General features: G+C 54.6%; 1 protein-coding gene across 4 annotated transcripts in view; it reads right to left on the minus strand.

Annotated features, from left to right (window-relative positions):
• The window catches only part of CAMKK1 (calcium/calmodulin dependent protein kinase kinase 1), a 93,974-nt gene extending 77,978 nt beyond the window's left edge, over positions 1–15,996 (minus strand). For 2 of the 4 annotated variants that reach the window (XM_083806032.1, XM_083806035.1), the window contains exons 1-2: positions 15,591–15,834; positions 14,198–14,285 (exon numbers count right to left, since the gene is read on the minus strand). The gene's annotated coding sequence lies outside the window, so the exon portion shown is untranslated. Of the gene's footprint in view, positions 1–7,132; positions 7,425–14,197; positions 14,286–15,590; positions 15,835–15,869 lie in introns of those variants that run through there. The other 2 variants (XM_083806034.1, XM_083806031.1) reach the window with 2 other exon arrangements.
• Between the last annotated feature and the right edge of the window lie 2,973 nt (positions 15,997–18,969).

Raw genomic sequence — 18,969 nt, forward strand, 5'->3', positions numbered from 1 at the left:
GAGGCTGGCCCAAGGGCCGCGTTCCCCACAGGTACCGGGAGCAGAGGGAACCCACGGGTCCCGCCGGGAGCGCCTGGTGTTAGCACATGGCCGGGCCCCTCACTGGCCTGAGCACACGCAGAGCACGGGCAGAGCACACACTCCACTCCTGGCTGCTGCGGGGATGAGACCGCAGAGCGATACAGTCACAGCACTGAAATGAAGCGGAAGAGATCTCGGAGCTCTGTTTAATTAAATATAGTCTGGGAAAGTCTCTGCTTTTGTTAAACACTACCTCAAAAGCACAGAGCGCTGAGTAATCCGCTAATGGGGAAAACATACTCTAGCTACAAGGTGTTATTATTATAGGCTTAATATCAAAAGGGCTTGTTTGGCTCAGAACACGAGGCTGGAGGGAACGCTCGCAGGCTTGGCAAGACTCGGCGATACGACAGAGCTGTGTTACAGACCCACACGGGTGTGGAGGTTCGTGGGGAGAGGCAGGTCATTCATTTGCAACAAGCTCCTGTGGCACGAGGCAGCTCGTTACAGACAGGCACTACGGCATGCGCGAGCTGTGCGTGGCTGTACGCACGGGGACAGATCCTCTGCACAGCCCAGAGCACACTGAGGCTGTCCGTGGGACAGAGGTGGCAGGTGTGTCCTGTGCTGTCCTGGCACCCGCAGGGACGGCCACCAGCACCGCAGGGAGGCCAGTGAGACCAGCAGCAGCAGGTGATGCCCTCAGCTGGGGCCAGAAGCGTTACAGACGGGTGGCCACACGTCCTACAGGCACAGATGAAGCAAGCCCAGGCTGTCAGTGAAACTCTCCCCTGGTGCCCCGAATACTGAGGGCACCTTCACCAGCACCCCACATCCCACACCCAACTCACACCCTCGCTGCGTAGCCCCGGTTACTGCTTGCTCCCTTCCCCTTCTGCAGAGCAGAGGTGATGGCGTACGAACCCTTAGGTAAAAGGCTTTGGAGCTGCAGGCTGAGCAGTGTTACTGCTGAGCCTGCCCTTGGGGAACGCAGCCCACGGCAGCGCCCACGGCAGGCTCCATGCCATCGTGGCATAGCGGCACGGCACGGCTCCTACCGGCACAGCCAGCCACAGGCTGGCACCTGGCTCCCACCTCCAGCACCCAAACCACTCCAAATTCCACCAGCCTGGGACTGCTGGGAACCCACGGCACGTATGGCTGCTTTTGAGAGCACTCAGTGAAGAAGAATCTCTCACTTGAAGTTGAAAAACAAACCCTTTCCATCTTTTATTTGCTAATTAAACGCATTCATTGTATTTAGAACTCATTTTTTTGTGCGTAATGTTTCGCCCATCTGTTTGATTAAAAAAAAGAGCCCAGGCACCCAGCTTCATTAAGCTAATTAAATGCATTCAGCTATTGGTTAATATTCTGAAGCACTTCACAATTATTCTCCCCAGTTATTAAATCTCCTCCAAGGATTTTATTTCCCATGCTACACTCTTTATTAGCCAGCACCCAAGTGGAAGTGCAGTCGCCCAGCTCACGAGCACATCCGAACATCCTGCTGGCTCCCTCAGGTCGCTCCGGACCCCAGGCAGGACGTCTGTGCCTGGACCTGACCCTGCTCCGCTCGTCCCGACCTCGACACCCAGCACCTTCCTCCCTCTGCACAACAGGGGCTCAGCGCTGCTGGAGGACGACCAGGTGTTACAACGGGGCACTGCAAATCCTCTTTGCTGGAGAGCTGTGTCCAGCTGAAGACTAGCCGATTATTTATGTTTTAGGGATTTTTCTTTGCTATATTAACCCTCGGTATGAACTCTGACAGGGGAAAAATTGGTCTCAGGAGCAGCAGTTGGATCATCCAGAGGCTGCGTGTTAACCCCAGCTGAAGTGCTGCAGTGTCACACACACCAGCCTTGCTGGCAGGAGACATCTTGAGCTAAGATTTCTGCACTAGGCTGCGGGCAGGCTACCTGTGGCATGGCTCCCAGCCTGCTGCTCTTCCTGAGCTCTCTGCTCCGCTGCAGAGGACGTGCAGCAGCTCTGCAGGTGTCCCCGCAGCCCAGGCCTGAACCACAGGAGGGCTGCCCAGCCCCAGCGGGTCCCACCACGAGGAGAGCCTTCAGGGCTGAGCAGCACAGGCTGATGGAAATGAGGGCGCTGTGTGGGTGGCAGGCAAGAGACCGAAGACGACAGAAGCAGCACCACGTCCCCCTGTGCTGGGAAGCGCAGGACTAATTAACAGAGCCCCTCACCGTAACGTCCTCCCTGTCTGTGCAGCCAAGCGTTTCCCTGGCAGCTTGTGACACGTCTTTGAAGCCTTAACCAGCACCAGACACTCGAATTCAGGAGAACAAAGATCTGGAAGCTGCTGTGCGGCAGGGTGGGAGACAGGAACGACAGACACATGGCATATGCATGGCTCATCTTCCCCACAGGGTCTGGTTCCAGAAGGAAACTAGGTTAAAAACTGGAATATGCTTTCTTTTATAAAGCAAGTTCTGATTTACATGGCTCTAGTCCCACCTCACGGCCCCAGCTGATGCCGAGATCTCCCATCTCAGGAAGGAGCTGCAAGGGAGAACAACAATCCACACGTGTTATGGACTCAGGGCTGCTCTAGCTTCCTGAACAAGCACTGAGCTTGAGGTGCGGGTCATGAGATCTAGAAGAGATGACAGATGATTTACAGGACAAGCCATACTGAGTCAGGGCATGTACCTACCTCCATTGGGGGCCAGTAGCAGATGCTGGAGGCAGGGTGGTGCAGACATTAACAGCTTAAAAATGAGCGAAGTGAGCTCTGCGGTGTGACACACGTCACACAGAGAGCACTATGTGTTGTACGTGATGGCCACACACAAGTTCAGGCATCCTCCCCACCCTTCCTGCAGTGTTGGAGAGGATAAACCCCAACTGCCCCACAGCAGACCCCAGTGCAGAGCCCCCAGGAAGCCAACACAAGAGCTCTGCACAGTGCTACAGAGCAAGAAGGAGAGGCAAGGCGAGAAACTGTCCTCCTGGCTTCGGCAATCCCAGCCCCACCTCTCTTATTTGGAATTAGAGGAAACAGCCAGAATTCACTCCCCTGGTATAAAAGGTGGTTACACTTCCAAGAAAACACTTGGTGGTAATTTAAATTGAAGGAGGAAGAAATTAAGAGGTTGATACAGCTGTGATTTGACACAGGCTGACCCAGGGCCTGAGGAGAACCTTAATGACATTTCCTTTAGGCTGGTCTGCTCTCCTGGTTTCACACTATAATTAGTTTCCCCTTCCTGACATCCAGGCAGAGAGCCTAGACCGGCACTTGAAAATTTGGCCAGTGAGTACAACTTCTCAATAGCGTGGCAACAGCACCAATTAGTGCAGAGCTCGCTGCCCCACTGTGCTTAGAGCTGTAGGACACGCTGACAGGCACGCGCCAGCTCTACGAGCTTATCAGCAAGGCAGGCATTTCAAAGAAAGCTTAAAGAAATTGTCCCTAAAAGGCCGGTTCTTTTAAGGGGGTGCTGAACTCCCTGAGAGTGAACCCCAGCTGGCACCTGCATAAACAAACCTACCAAGTCTGTGCTAGCTTTAAGGAGCAGCAGCACAGAAACCCCATGCAGTGACCCAGGACCACCATTTTTAAGGTGTGATTGTTCAGGAGAGTCAGACAATACGCAGCACCCATGACAAACAGACCACTCATAGGCGAATTATATTCCCAAATTCAAAAGAGTTTTGCTCCTTCTTTTGCACTTCCTTTCATTCGTATTCCAAGTTCAAGGTTTCAACCATCTCTGTGACCCCAAGGCATTCCTCCCATGCCATTTTTAAGTCACAAGGCGAGTGTCACCCAGTTACGGGTCTCCAGCAGGTCATCAAGGTCCCCAAATACCACGCACACCACAACTGACTCAGAAGGGCTCGAGGCACTGGCTGCACACACAGCTCCTTACTCAGCTCCGTGCAGCTCCCCCAGGGAGCACGATACAGAAGCAGAGCTCTGAAAGGCTGCAGGCAAGGCGAGCAGCTCACCGCTTCCCTCCCGTGTGGGTGCACAGCTTTTGTGAAGTCTCATTCCAGCTAACCAAAGAGGCCAACAGCTCTCCAGCCCTCTGGAGGGAGGGAGGCAGGATCAGGCCTCGTTCCTGGCAAACTCTGTCTGAGTCAAACTGAAGAGCACTGCTGGCTTTCAGGTTACTCAGGTGTAAGGAAGCGCCTTACACCTTGGGCTCTGCCTGCTTTACATCCTGCTTTACCCAGGTGCCCAAGGGGACACTGATCTTGTCCCTCTGCTGGAAGTATCACAGGTCCCAGCAGGACAAAACCCATGGCTGCAGCTTTCCAAAGGGACAAGCGCCAAGCTTCACTTCCCCGAAATCCCTTTATCCAGGATAAATCAGGCTCCTGTCACCAACTCCAGTCACTGCCCCAACCCAACAGGGCACGGAAACTGGTCTGTGCCCACGGGGGTGGGAAGCACCGTCCCACTCACCCATTCGGGACGAGAGCAGCAGCCTCCCAGGGAAAGCTGTCCCCTACCTCACGTAGGGCAACCAAGGCAGCCACTGCCCCCACCTTCCTACCACCAGGTGAACGGGATGACCCAGGCCGTGCTTTGTGCCACAGCTGACAGCAGCACCAGCAGCCTTACTGCGTTACGGGAACTAGGGATTTACAGCCTCCCAGGAAACCACCCCAAAACCAGAAATCCCTTCAGCAGTTTCTCGCCATCAGCCCGTGCAGCAGCCAGCACAGGATGAGAAGGACGCTGCTGCCTGGGAGAGACCTGTAGCAGCACACAGCTGCCCATCAGATGGGACACCAACCCTTCGCTTTGCTTCCCTCGCTCCCAGGATCCCTTTTTGCTTCCCTTAAGATGTCTGCAGCTAAACGAACCCATTACGGCACAAGTTTTGTTCTTAACTCACCCCCCGGGTGTTTTGCTGACCCTACTGAGAACTATATTTAAATGTGCAATTTCCTGGCTGGCTAGGCTCATTTGCAGTCCCTTCCCCCAGATGCCTGTGCAAGTCTGGCCCTGAATCCACTTAGCTTCCACCAGCCTCTACATCAAAGGAATTAAGAAAACCATATAATTAAAACCCTTCATTTTATTTTTCTTGTATCGTTATCGTATGCCTAAATACTGATAATTCTCATGCTCTCTCTGGTAGGTGAGCTTGAAAAAGGCTAGAAAAATGACAAGTTTCTAAGCAGACAAGAATGTAGCTAGAACAAACGGCTTGACAGGAGAGAGACTCTGAGCAGAGCACGTGATTTAATGTGCTGCAGAGCCGGATGCAGGCCCTGCCTGGCACCAAGGGCAGGAGCAGCTGCTGCTCCCCGGCATCTGCGGGAGGTGGTGCAGCCCAACAGCTGCCTGCTCTGTGTGGGAAGGAGCAGCTCCATCCATCTGCCTTTTACGTGAGGAAGGTCTTTCTGTCAGCACTAGGTGCTCCGTGTGCCCGGGAGGCGTTGGGGTTGCACTTTTCAGGGAGGTCTAAAGACAAGAGGCCCAAGGAGCACAGACCCTTGGGGCAACCCCTCAGTCTCTTCAGATTCCCCCTGGGCAGCCTCCTCCACACCTCCACCTGCTCAGCAGCCTCGGGCAGCCCTTGGCTGCCTGCCTGCATGCAGGGGCTGCTCAGGAGTCCTCTGGCCCTGGTGAGCCTCCACAGGGCTGCCTAGCTGGACGGCAGGATTGGGAAGGGCAGGAAGAACCAGGCCCTGTGAGGTCAGAGGCCATCAAGAGAGTCCTTCGGCCTCAGCACTGACTGTAGGCACCTCCGCCTGGACACTGGAGCTCCCAGCTGCCAGCACGGCTCAGCCCAGCAGATACCAGGGCCGAGGAAGTGTTCAGAAGGCTCTGGAGAAGACAGATTGATGCTGTTCAACATCAGTAAGCAAGCTGTGGCTGGGATGACCTTGCTACAAGGTGCTACCTGCAGAGATACGAGCAGGCTGCTGGCGAGTGCTGACCCTGAGCAATGCAGGCCCGGTGCCTGCTCCTGCCGGCCACGGGGGCTTCCCTCGGGCCCCCCGCAGCAAGGCCAAGCTGCCGGGGAGCGGAGCTGGAAGGGCGCAGCCAGGGTCCTGAGCTGCCTGCTGAGAGTGACGGACTGCCTGGGCACCGAGCGGCCCCCGGGTCCCCAGGGTGGGACAGACGCTGCGGTGAGGCTCTGAGCAGTGCCCTTGTCTGCTGAGACAGCTCCTCCGCAGGCAGACAGCGCTGCCAAAATAAACGCATTAAAGCACAGTGATGCAATTCTCTTCAATGCCTCTTCCCCACACCCTTCCTTCAGAGGGGAGCAGCTACACATGGACACGGCTCTCTGCTGTCAGAGACTTGCAAAAAGCCATCGGCTAGGAAGAATGCAGACCCCAGGAGATGAACTGAGCCATCCTCTCCCCTTGCATGCAGCCGCACCGACAGCTTGCAAAGGAACTGCAGAGCTCCTCAGTGGGCTAGAAACCAGTTTAATGGTGAAGTGTCAGCACATTTCTAGGTTAATAAAACCTGGGGCATGGGAAGAGAGGGAAAGGAGACTCGCTGTCTTAGAGACTGGAATGGATTTCACAGCAAGAGAACATTTCAAGGCAAGGAAGTACTTCTTCATAGCTAAAGAACTCCAAATATTAAGGATTCTGAGAGGTTTCCTTCCCTCCATTAGATCCTAATGGACTTGGCACTTTGCAGAAGCCACAACACACCTCAGTGAACCCAGGTATTACTATCCAGCTCACACCAGAAATGCAAAAACACCTTGGCACTGCAGCCACACCAATAATTTCTGCTTTTCCACTCTGACCCGCGTCAGCCTTGGGAGCTGCAAGGGCCAGGCCCCCTGCGGGTGCAGCAGGAAGGGGCTTCCCGGGGAGCTGGGCAGGCGCTGAGCCAAGCAGCCCAGCAACACGCTGCCCTGGGGGCAAACCGGACACATTACTGCTAACAAACAGCCCCGGGGCCTTGTGTTCTGAGTGCGTCTGTGGTTCATTAACTCGGATCTGGAGGCTGATTCCATTGCCAGAGTATTTCAAGCCCAGTTACCACCTCTGCCTCATGCTGTACTAAGACAACGCTGGTCCCCACAGGGCTCTTAGCACAAGAAACCACAAGGCAAGCAGACAGGTGTTTGAAGAGCATGGAGAAAGCAGCACTGGCTTTACTCACTCGTTCAGTGGCCAGGAGCATGTGCTACAGCAGAACCAGTTCCCCCAGGTGAGGTGTGATCACGTACTGCCCTTTCCCATCTGCGATTATCGTTCTGGATGGCCACTTCTCCGTTCCTTTGAAGCAGCAAAGCGAAGGCTCCGATCCTTACAAAAAAGGCCAGCTCCACTCTGCAGCCTGACTTCAATCAGTCCATCTGGCAGTAAGGAATGAACTCCTGCAATCGCTATGAATAAGTCATGCCTTTTCACTATCGCTTCAAGGCAAATTGCACGCACTGCTCCCATCAATACTGCATGAGAAAGGAAAAGGAAGAAGCCTGATTAGAGTATGGAAACATGCAGGCAGAGATGCCTGATCTCTCTAATGTGTAGTGCACAGTAGTGACGCGGCCTGATTTGCCAGCTGAAAGCACTGAGGTTCACGAGCAGTACCACAGAACAAAGGCAGGCAAAGCCCACACGGCACCTTTACATGGTCTGGGCTGAGCTGCACTTCCAGAGGGAAAGCTGCAGCCCTCCCACGTTTGCATAAAGCCTCCCCCTCTCCTCACATGCTCCCACTTCCCCAGCCTCTCCTCGGCCAGTGCTGTGCACACGAGACAAGCCAAGCCAGAGGACCTTGTTCTCACAGCTCCACCAAGTCTCACCCTACACGTGCAGTGACCCCATAACCCAGTCCTCAGGCAGAGGCACACGTTCCTGGTCCCTCTGCATTCAGCAAGGCCCTGCATGACAAGCTACACTCAGACACCTCCCATTTCTCCAGCCCCACCTGCCAGCCTGGGGCTGAGGTGCTTACATTATAAGGCAAAAACCCTTCTCAGGTCCATTGCATGCTCTGCCTTGCAGAGCTGGGAGCCTCAGGTATTGTTAACCTTTGTCACCAAGCTACCTGACAGCTGTAGAAGGGGTCTTTCCTGACTGCAGCACCAGGGCATCTCATCAGCCACAGGAAAACAGCAAGAGCACAGTGGATGAGCCTTCTGTCTTCATCCTGCTGTAGGCACACAGCACAAGAGGACCCCCACCGTCACAGAACAGCACTGCCCCGGCAGCAGGACCAGAGCCAGGTGAGGGAGTGCAGCATGGAGCCCTGACTTGTCCAGCCACACACACCTGTCCGTAGGCATGGGAACTGTAAGCGTCTGTCTTTGGCCACGGGAACGCTGCATCAAGGACCTGCTGCATTTTCAGCTCGCTTGATCTCTTTGGCACACGGCTATGCCTTCCGTATTACCACTACCCAAAGCCAGTTCTTACTCCTTTCCCCCCAGTTCTTCCACAGCAGTGTGCAGCCATTCATAGGAGACAGGGAGAGAAGCTCTGAAGCAGCAGAACACGCTTTTCCAGGGCAGTACTTGACACCCTGCAGGGGAAAATCCATTTGCTTTTGTGTTACATCCATCGCTTTTCACACCCTGTGACAAGGAAGCCTCCTTCCCTCGTGGAGCCGTGATTCACCCGCAGACAACATCCATCCCAGGCTCCTAACAAGGAGGCAGCTCACACAACTTCCAGCTCCCTGCCCACAAAAAGACAAGGCCCTGTGTGCTACGGTGGTGCAAGGGGTAGGGAGGGCTTGGTGGCAGACACCCAGCACGAAGCAGCAGCTACGGGTCCTCTTCTGGCAGGGGTCCCTTTGAGCACCCCGATTTCTGAGAGCGCCCATCAAAGCAGCAGGGCAGACTAAGACCACCAGCTGTAGCTAGCCCAGGAGGAGCTCCAGAGGCAGGAAGAGCTCTGGTGATGCCCAAGTGTTGCCACTGCTATGGTGAGGAATCACAAAGGCAGGAGCTAGTTTGGAGCAGGTTAACAGAGCTGGACGCAACAGCAGAACAGCACGGGGCTGGTAATTAGAGCCAGCCTCAGGTGAGCATACACGCACACAGCGCTCTGCAAAGATACACTGGCACATTTTTCCCTGCTGCTGCCCAATTCCTCTGCTTTATCTACTGCAGCTGTGACAACCTGCAACTGGGGGCTTCAGCAGGCTGTGCCCAAGCTACCTGCATAAAAGCAGGTGAAAAACCTGTCATCACCAGCTCTTTCGTGTTTTTAAGGCTTACTTCTGTTCTTTAGAACAGAAACTCAGCCACTACCTAGAGGTGGGAGAGGGAAGGGGACACCTATGGTAAAGTCTTTCCTTACCATGACTAGGAGGGCTCAGCCTGAGTTGGTAAATATGCCACGAAAAAGCAGGGCAAAACCAAGCCAAACTGCAGGGTTACTGATCCTTTTGCTGCGATCACAAGACTGCAAGGTAAAGTTGTGAGTGAGCTCTGCACCACAGGTATCACCACAAAACAGCAGCCACCACCAGAAGAGCAGCAGCTGACTGCCGAGCACTGCCCCAACACAGCACCAAGCTGCAGGTACAGGGACTGAAGCCCAGGGCATGATCTGAAACTCCTTGGTGTGACTGACGGGCACCACAGCCACCAGCAGTTGTGAATCCAACACTAACACATCCTCAAGAAGTGTTATTCAGCCTGGGCTTCCACAGCACATCTTTATTCCTCGCTCCCACCCCAGCTGAGCCCCTCATGCCCGCTCCGTTTAACACCCTTGCTATGTACTCGGCGTTCGGGTCTCTCTCTGAGCTGGGGCTTCGTGTTACCAAGGAAATCTGCAGCAAAGAGAAACCGATTCAGTCTTCTGTGTTAATTTAATATCCTACAAACCAGACCAGCCCTCTCCAGTTCAGAGCTTTGTGGATCTGCAGGCCTTGCTTTTATTTAGCACACGTAGAGCTCAACAGCCGCAGCACAAATCAGCGTAAAGCAAGAGCACCAGAGGCAAGAATTTTTTCCCTCTGAAGTTGAAGAGAATGTTATCTGCACAGCTGTGCCGAGCCAGGAGTCTTGCCGCGTACAGTTTAAGACCAAAGAGTTCTCCAAAACATGCCATTAGCACGTTGTCAAACAGTTATGGAGTCACTCCATAAAAACAGCCAGCCAACCCCGGAAACGTGCACAGAACAGTGCATAGGAACCAGGGGGGTCAGGGAGGCATCCTTGTCCTCCCACCTCGGCACACAGCTCTGTGCTTCCCACCGCTGGAAGACTTTTGTACCCCACCCCGCTCTGCAGCGAGGGCTCCTGCTGAGAACCCAGGCTCTGCTGCCAGCCGAAAAGGACGGGACGGGATCCTCCTGGCTTACAGCGGTGAGAGCAAGTGGAGGCTGCCAGGGAGAGGCGATTGCAGAAGGAGTGAGGCAGTGAGACTGGCACGCTGCTGCCACTGAGCTCTAGGATCAGCAGAACAGAGGGCTAGGTTTCTGGGCGTCCCCGCTTGGAAGCTGCTCTGCTGAGAGCACAGCTTGGGAACAGGAAGGAGGGGAAGGATGCCTCCGTCTCCAAAACGCATCTATTCAAGCGCTGCTCCAGCAGAGCGGCACATTGCAGCCTCACTGTTTATACTCACACCAGAATAATTAGAGCAGTCGCTGTTAACTAGCTAACAACTTCACCATAAATTCCAAACAATGCTGAATAATTAATCACAACACTTCAGAGCCTTCCCTGCACACAGCCACCAGCCTGCAGAAAACACTGAAACTACCCCAGAGACAAACAGGCTAAATTAATCCCACATGGCTTCTGGCAAAAAAAAAAAAAAGACATAGCTCTCTCAGAGGTACTCGCCCTAAAATAATGCCTGCTCAGGGCAGCCACCCAACAGAAACAAGTCCTCAACCAACCACACCTTTATCACAAGGCATGACTCAGCTCATGAGCTGGCTTCCATCAAGAAATAAAACATAGGGATTTATTTTCAGCCAGGTCCACTCCCTGAACCAGCAGGTTTCTGGGATGCGAAGCTCCCAGCCACCACGGGACAGCCCTCCCTCTCAGGCTGCGTCCTCAGAAGGTTGTGACCTTTCAGGAGAACTTCCCCATCCAGGGACACGAGCACATGGAAGCAACGAAGTCATCCTCCAGTGTCGTGTACTTGACACTTATGACAAATATTTATACTTCTCCATCTGTTTCTGCCCATATCACTTATGCTAAAAATAAAACTGAAGACTGTAATGGAACAGAAGAATGTTTCTTGTCTTGACCCACTAAGAAATGCAACCACCAAGCCCAGTATGCAAACCCCTAAGCAAGTTACGGATGCAAGTTACGGATGCAAGTTATGAAGTGCTTGGTTGCACCCTGTCATTAACGGTAAACACTGGAAGATGACTGTATTTTCATAGGGTACAGGAAAAAGACTGGAAAACACCACCTCAGTAGCTGAAAACTAGGAAAATAGGAAAGTTTGTCAGATTTTCAGATGGATTTTTTGATAGCCTGAAGTTTAATTCTGGAAGAAAAGAAGTTACCCCTGTTAATTCACAGCAGCCCTGGAAGCAAGGCAGAAGCCTTCCCCTGCAGCCCGCGGGGTCCTCCTGCTTTCCCACATCTCTGGCTTCATCTCCTCCGCCCTCTGCCTGTCACCTGGTGACTTCTCCCCCAGCCCAGCACCAGGGCCCCCACGTGCAGGAAGGGCAGCTCCAGGGATGAACCACACTGTGCTTGGTGGCACAGGGCAGCCACCGCTGCCCAGATCCTGCACGGCTCCAGTTCTTGGCCCTTCTGCAATGCTTCCAAAAGAACCTGCTCTGGTGCAAGCGTCCCTCACTGGACACATTTCTCTGTGACCAAAGACTCGACCCTTAAAGCCACCACCCGTGGCTAACGACACAAGTCTGGGAGCATCTGAGCTCCTGGGTGCGGGAACACGCCCGCATGCCTACTAACACCGCACCAAGCACCACAAACCGCCCTCCCACGCAGCTCTGAAGTCACTGCAGTTTCTTTCCACTATTATCCTTCCGAAGGGTACCCTATCCCAATTTATCAGGATTTCCTTTTGAGCACTTCAGACAGTTTTCTCCAGACACGCTACGCTTAACCAGTCTTAATTAAAGCAGCACGCTTGACTACGTGACTATTTGGTACCGTTCATTTACCCACCGCAGCCAGTGCTTCGATGCTTTAGCTGCTGAGCATTGGTGCTAGGCTTCAGGTCTGCCACAAGGACTGAGTTACGTCAGCAACTGCTTCTGCACGCTCTTCTCATCCTCACCACGCTTACAGCCGGATACTCCACTTGTTTAACGGCAGTTTGCTGATGGTCACCTCCCCGCACGTTGGGCCAACTTGCTTTGAGAAGCAAGTGACATCCTGCACCAAAAAAGGGACTGGAAACCAGAGAAGAGGAATTTGAAGCCATGAAGAAAAACGGGTAAGCGGAAGGATTTGGGTGAGGGCTACTGTTACTTTTCCCAAGATACGTCTGCTTTCCTATCTGGTAAGGCACAAGCCAAGAACATTTTGCCTTATACTGGATTTATACTCCACTTTTACACTGCCAACCCAAGCCTTGCTTTTGGCCTGTGTCTGACTGGTTAAGCTGCCTCCTCACAGCCCCTCAGCAAAGGGTCGGACTCCGCGGCCAGATTTGGGCAGCACTGGTAGGGCTGGGTGGCAGCAGCCAGCACCTGCCAGAGGGCATGCCACAAGTCACACACCCCACAAGCTGAAGGGCACCAAAAACCACCCAGAAGCAGCATTTGCTCATCTTCCCTCACAGGTGTCAGGAAAGCTGCTACAACAGCCTGGTGCTGCCCAAAGCCGGCCTCTGCTGCTGGCCTCAAGCAAACCCTCTGCCCTCCCACCGCTTTCCTGCTCACCCTGCTTGGCTCTGTCCGCATGCACAGCGGGGACGCGCCACCTCACACATCAGAGCCTGCCCCCCCGCATTCACTGGGGCTTCCAGCTGTTGAACAGACCCACCCACACCACCCACCCAACAGCTACCTGCACTTCAGGGCAGGGGCTCTCTCCAGGCACCTTCCCAGGGCAGACTAATTGCATGCATCCATTTCAGATGTTATCAAGCAAACTGCCTTGCGCACCTCCAGCACAGGCACTATCCTCACACCGAGCTCCCCGCCAACACGTGTCCCTTTCCTTCCACTAGCTCAGGATGCCCTGGTTTGCACCAGATTTATCCTCTCAGAGACACGCTCCGGAGACCCCGCGCACCCTGCTAATGGCCCCCAGGAGCCGTTCAGCTCCCCCAACCTTTGTGGCAGCTTTTCCTGAAGCCTCTTACAAAAGAAGTTCTTCCTTCCCCTGCTCCAGGTAGCGGTGAGTCTGCAAAGGCCCTCCTAAAGTCAGCACTGATACCCCACAGAAGATCCGGCTGTCAGACAGGAGCGTTCCTTCCACAGCTCGAGAGGCTGGCACACACACCTGGGTTAACACGACGTTCGGTAACCTCGGGACACACGCCCTGACAGGCAGCACTCCGGCGAGCAGACTCAGCTGAAGCACAGGGGCATGCTCAGCAGCACGGTGCCACCTCTTCAAACCCAGCCAACGTCTAAACCACACAAGCTCTTGCGGTGACTGCTGCTCCAACTTCTTCCTCCAGCAACCACCGCTGCTCTGCTGCCCTTTTCAGTACCTCCTCTGCTGCAGCAGGACCGGAGTTATGCTAGGGCTAGCAGCAGCTCTCCAGCTGCAAGGGAGACCACCACCCACACAGATGCTAGAGGAGAGAAAGGATCTCCATCAGCATCCGTCACAGGGCTGCGATGGTGCGCTGTGAAGGGGAGACAAGCTGAAAACTCTTCATCTGGTGCCCAGGCCAGCACTGCAGTCAGACCTCCTCGGGGCTGCAGTACTACCCCATTGCTCCCTGCCCAGCTCCATCAGCTGATGCCACAGCAAAACAAACAAAAAACCTAAACAGACACAAGCTGCTCCCCACCCAGAGCCTCCCATCCCATTATGCAGAGAAGTTGAAGAGTGTCAGACCGTGCACAGACAGGCACTGCCTGCACTGCTGCTGCTGGCATGCTGAGAAGGACAAGAACTGTTTTTGCATCTGGTGTACAATGCTTATTGATAAAGACACACGTCCCACAACTTTCTCAAGATAAATGAAACCTCTCGAGGACCCCCCACCCCCCAGCATATCACAGATGTTCTTCCTCTTAGAGGAAAGGGGGTGTTTGCTTGAGGTTTGTGTACACACAGGCAGAATTCAATATGCTTGCACTCACCGAGCTGGCAGCTGCTGCAGACTGTACTTGCTGCAGGGTGGCACGCAGCCTCGCAGGGACCCCTCCTCTGCCGTTCTCTCATCCAGACCTAAAGAAAAACAACCTGAGACTCATCCTTTGATCTCTGCAGAAGCGTTTCATTCAGAGATACAGGAGCTTGATAATATTTTATTAGCTTAGAGGAATAAAATAAAAAGACAGCTTCTGTGGGAGGAGGAAGCCCCCAGCCAAGCCCTGCACTGCAGGCTGAGATTCCCACTGTAGCTCTCCCACAAGAGCCCCTGGGGAAGAGAAATCCCCTAAGCCCTTCCCAGCAAAGTAATGTTGGGCTTTGAAAAGCTGGTTAGCGCAAGAACATTGTGACAGGCCAAGACATTTAGGGCTTAATGAACACCTAAGTTAGGAAGGCACTGGCTCTGAAATCCACAGCAGAAGCAAGGCACAAACAAGTTTTTTGAAGCAGTGGGAGCATCTCATCATCCTCTGGGGCAATGCTGGGACAGGCAGACACATCTGCCCTGACGTGTGTCCCAGAAGGGCTGGGCGAGCCTGGGGAGCAGCTCTGCCCACCCTCTGCAGGGCCCGGAGCTGTCCTGCAAGATGTGCACGCGTACCTGTGCCCAGCACTAAGCACACCAGCTCGTCAGTGAGACACGTCCCGAAAGCAAGGAGAAGAAATAGTTGGAGACAGCTCCAGAACAGAAGCACTCCGAGACAGCGAACACGGCTTGTCTCCAAACTGATGACCACCGGGGCCCAGCAGCTCAGCACTAAGTGTGACCGAAAGCCCAGCCCGCACCGAGCGGCGCCATGCCCCAGCTCCTCACCGGGACGAGGAGAGGCCGGCGCTCAGGCTCCCGGTTGCCAAGACCTGGCCTTCTCCAGGCAGGAGCCAAGGAAGCACACGGGGAAACCAAACCCTCGCCACGCACGGGGGTTTGTCCTGCTCCTGCCGCCCAGCGAGCTGCTCCGTGCGCGGGGCCACGTCGGAGCACGGCCCCAGCTCCCTGCCTTGGGCTTTGCTCTTCAGGCAGAAGAGGTAACAGCAGACGAGGGCTCTGCGCTTGCCTTTGGCTGCTTCAACGTGCTCCCAAGCCACCCCACGCCAAACACCAGCACAAACCGGAGTTGCCGGGGCTGCCTCGCAGGGAAGCGGTTACCGAGCGCCTCAGGGGAAGCAGCGACGCGGGCTCAACTCGGAGCCACGGAGCCTGCTGCAAGCAGCGGGGACGAGCCCCCGCTCCCCCGGGCCTCCCCGGCCGGCTCCAGCCGCACCGCAGGGCGCTTCACGGAGCACCTCACCCGGGGCACACAGAGCCGGGGCCGGCTGCCCCCAGAGCCCGGCTCCGAGCCCCCCGGGGCCGGACTGAGGGCTGTCACCCCCCCCCTTTACCTCAGGAGCCCCTCTCAGAGTCCCCCGACTTCCTCCACAGCCGCCCGCTGAGGAGACCCGCGGCTCCCCTCTTGCCTCAGGCCTCTGGGGAGGGAAGAAAACCCCGAGGGGCTGCGGCTGGAGCCGAGGGGAAGCGGCCGGGGCAGCCCGAAGCGGCGGCGGCGGCGGCCCCGTCCCCTCACGCGGGGCCCCTCAGCCCCGCCTGACAGGACCGGAGCGGCGCCGGGCGCGTGCCCGCCATTCCCGCCCTTCCCGCCCGCCTCACGCGCGCGCGCTCACCTGCCCGCCGCAGCCCGGCGCCGCCCGCAGCTGCCGGGCGCAGCCCGCCGCAGCCCCCCGCCGCTACAGAGCCGCCCGCGCGCCCGCTCCCATTGGCTGGCGGCGGCCGCGCCTCCCGCCGGCCGTTGGCGGCGCCCTGAGGTGAGGCGAGGCGGGGCCGCCGCCCGCCCCTCGGCCCCCCGCGCGGCGGGGAGTTTTGAGGCAAAAACGCTCGTTTTTTGCCCCCTCCACCTCTTTTTTTTTTTGGAAGTGTGGTGTAGGACCAGAAGCACACCTGGGTGTGGGTGGGGTGTGAGAACACCGCGGGGGGTTTGAACCAGGGGAAGCCTGACAGGGAGCGCAGGTTCCCCGTGATCTGGGGGTCTTCTTGCTCCGGGCTGAGGGACGGGCTGTGAGGGGGCAGAGCCGTGTAATTAAGGAGTTAATTAAAAGGTCTTCGTGTGGATTCTGACTCTGTGTGCTTATTGGTGGGGCGCACTGGGCGCAAATCTATGGACAACAGCGTGGGGACAGGCAGCAGGGTGGCTGCTCCCTGAGCTGGGTGTTCACAGGGGTGGTCTTGCACCCCAGGGTGCTGCTACAGGGATGCTGCTCCCCCTCCTGACCTTGTTCCCCAGGGTGCTGCCACAGGGACGCAGCTCCCCCTCATCCTGCTACGGCCAGATGTCCCCTCACCCAGGCTCCAGAGCACTAACAGCCAGCCCTGACCACGTATACATTTTCAGAAGTTTTATGGTGATGAAGGGAAACACTGCACGTCAACAGATTCCACTCGAGGAGTCCCTGCAAGCAGATGCCCTCGGTTCTATGACTCACATTTTGGCTCTATTTCCATCCCCTTCCAGCTCTCTCTTACCTACTTGGCCCTGGGCGCCTGAGTCGAGGGGTTCCCACTAAAAGCCCCGCAGCCAGCCACGAGGTGCGTTTCTCGCAGGACTGCTGAGGATGCCAATCTTGTGCCTAGTGACTCGTGCTGGGCTCTGCTGCGACCCCGCTCGCAGCCGGTGTCCCCACCAGGGGATCTTGGCTTCAGCCTGAGAGCAAGAGTTGGATTAAATCCTCACCCTGAATCAACCTGCAGCACACTGCTGTTCCTTCCTGCTGTGACAAGCGGATGGAAAAGTCCTGCACTTACTTCCAGTGGGTTTCAAATAACCCTCTGCTTTGGACATGGATTAATTTATTAACACGTGTTTCATATTGCAAAATAACTCAACATGTTAATAATACAGCTTGTGGTTTACTATAAACTTTTTGTTTCCCATTCCAAAAAGACCTTGGTCAGGTTGTCTTCACAGTGTTTAGAGAAGTATCAACATGTAATTAAGGCACAAAATCACTAAAACACCAAAGTTCTCTGCAAGTTGTGCAAAGACCATGAACTTTTTCCCTTACTCATTCTGCGGATACATGTCTTTTAGTCAGACATACCCTATAGCAATTTACTGTATGCATCAAAGTCTTGCATTTTCTGTAGAAATGTGCTTTGTCACCCTGGTAGACCACATGCGGCTGAGCAGCACTCTACGGATGAATATGCTTATCTGGGGTTAATGCCCTTTCACAACTACCTAAAATATTTGTCAGATCTGCCAGTATGCAGTCAAAATATTTGGAACTGAAATGTTTTGATTTTCCCTTGAAACCTCTGAGAGCTTATTTGCCTACTATTAATCTTTAAATTGGCTTGTTGGCAATTTTAATGGATCCCATTATATGACCACAACTTTCTCTGCCCTCTTATTTGTTTTGAAAAAACAATCAAACAAAACTAGGCTGTTTTCTCTTTAACCAGCAAGCTAGAAGTTGAGTGCATGCGTGGCTGTAAGCTTGATTATTAGAGAATTCTTACATTCAGCTAAATGATCCCCGTGTTAGAAACCTAGAAAGGATCATCAGGGAGAAAACCCAGTGGAGATGATCCCCCGTGAACCAGAAACAATGGGGCAGAGAAGGGCTTTGGGATCTGGTGAACAGCAGTGTGATGTGAACGAGAGGAAGGGTGGTAGGGCTGACATTTTAGAGTGACCAAAAAATACATTTTCCATTTTGCTAGTTTTTACTATTGGCAATTTGACAGTTAGTCCCTTTCAAGGTATTTTATTTATAGTTCTGCCGGTCTTTCTGTGGTTTCGTGTCTTTAAATATTATTGGGTGCAGTCTTGCACTTCAGGTGCACAATTCCTTCCTACAGCAAACACAACAGGGAAACAGAACCAAAAATATAAACGATGCAGAGAGGGCATGGTTTCTGAAGGAAAGCAGTTGGGACAGTTTCTCCACCCTCGGATAGATCACCAGCATCTGGAAATACATTTTCTTTTCCTTTTCCATGCAGAAGGCCCTTCTGACAGAAGTAAGGAAGCAAGACAATTCTAGGACCTGCTTTCAACAGCAAAGCCTGGCACAAAAGGCTTCCAGCATTTTGCGCTGCCCTCCCAGGCCATGCTTGCTCTCTGCACGGGGCAGTGGAGCCTCATTTTGGGTAAAACCAGAGGCCCTGACTGCTTCTGTGATGGTCTTGAGTAGAAGGTGCTCAAGGTCATGTCCAACTGGAGCCGTGCAGGGCAGCACAGACCCGCTGTAAGGGGGTGCAGCAGCCTGCAGGGCCTTGCCGAGATGCCAGCTGGGTCCCAGGGTCAGGGTAGGAACGAAGGCATCCCTGTAGCAATTTGGGGTCCAGGTACGCGTTCGTGGTGCTGTGCCCTTTGAGGAAGGCAGCAGTTTCAGGATCACGCTGAAGAGCGTTATCATTCCCTCTGCGCCTCAGATCTGTCCTTGCACAAAGAGCAGAGGCAGGGCTCATGAGGCTGCCTGGGGACCAAGCCTCACCAGCTTCACATCCAAATCCTGGCACTTTCTTTGCTGTTCACCATTAATTCTTGTTCCAAATCACCTAGAAGCACGAAAAAGGCCCATACAGCGATGACATCCACCTCTCGTAAGGCCTTGCAGGGTCCCGTGCATGCTCAGTCATGCAGCTGGGTTACATCCCTGGCATCCTGCTCTGATGGGACGAAGCTCCACGAGGCGCCTGGCCAGGGCCCTATTGAGTCCTGGAGCCTGAAATCCCCACACAGTGCAGCCCCTGTGCCCCAGG

Source organism: Anser anser (assembly GCF_964211835.1).
Source record: "Anser anser genome assembly, chromosome: 20".
Lineage (NCBI taxonomy): Eukaryota > Metazoa > Chordata > Aves > Anseriformes > Anatidae > Anser > Anser anser.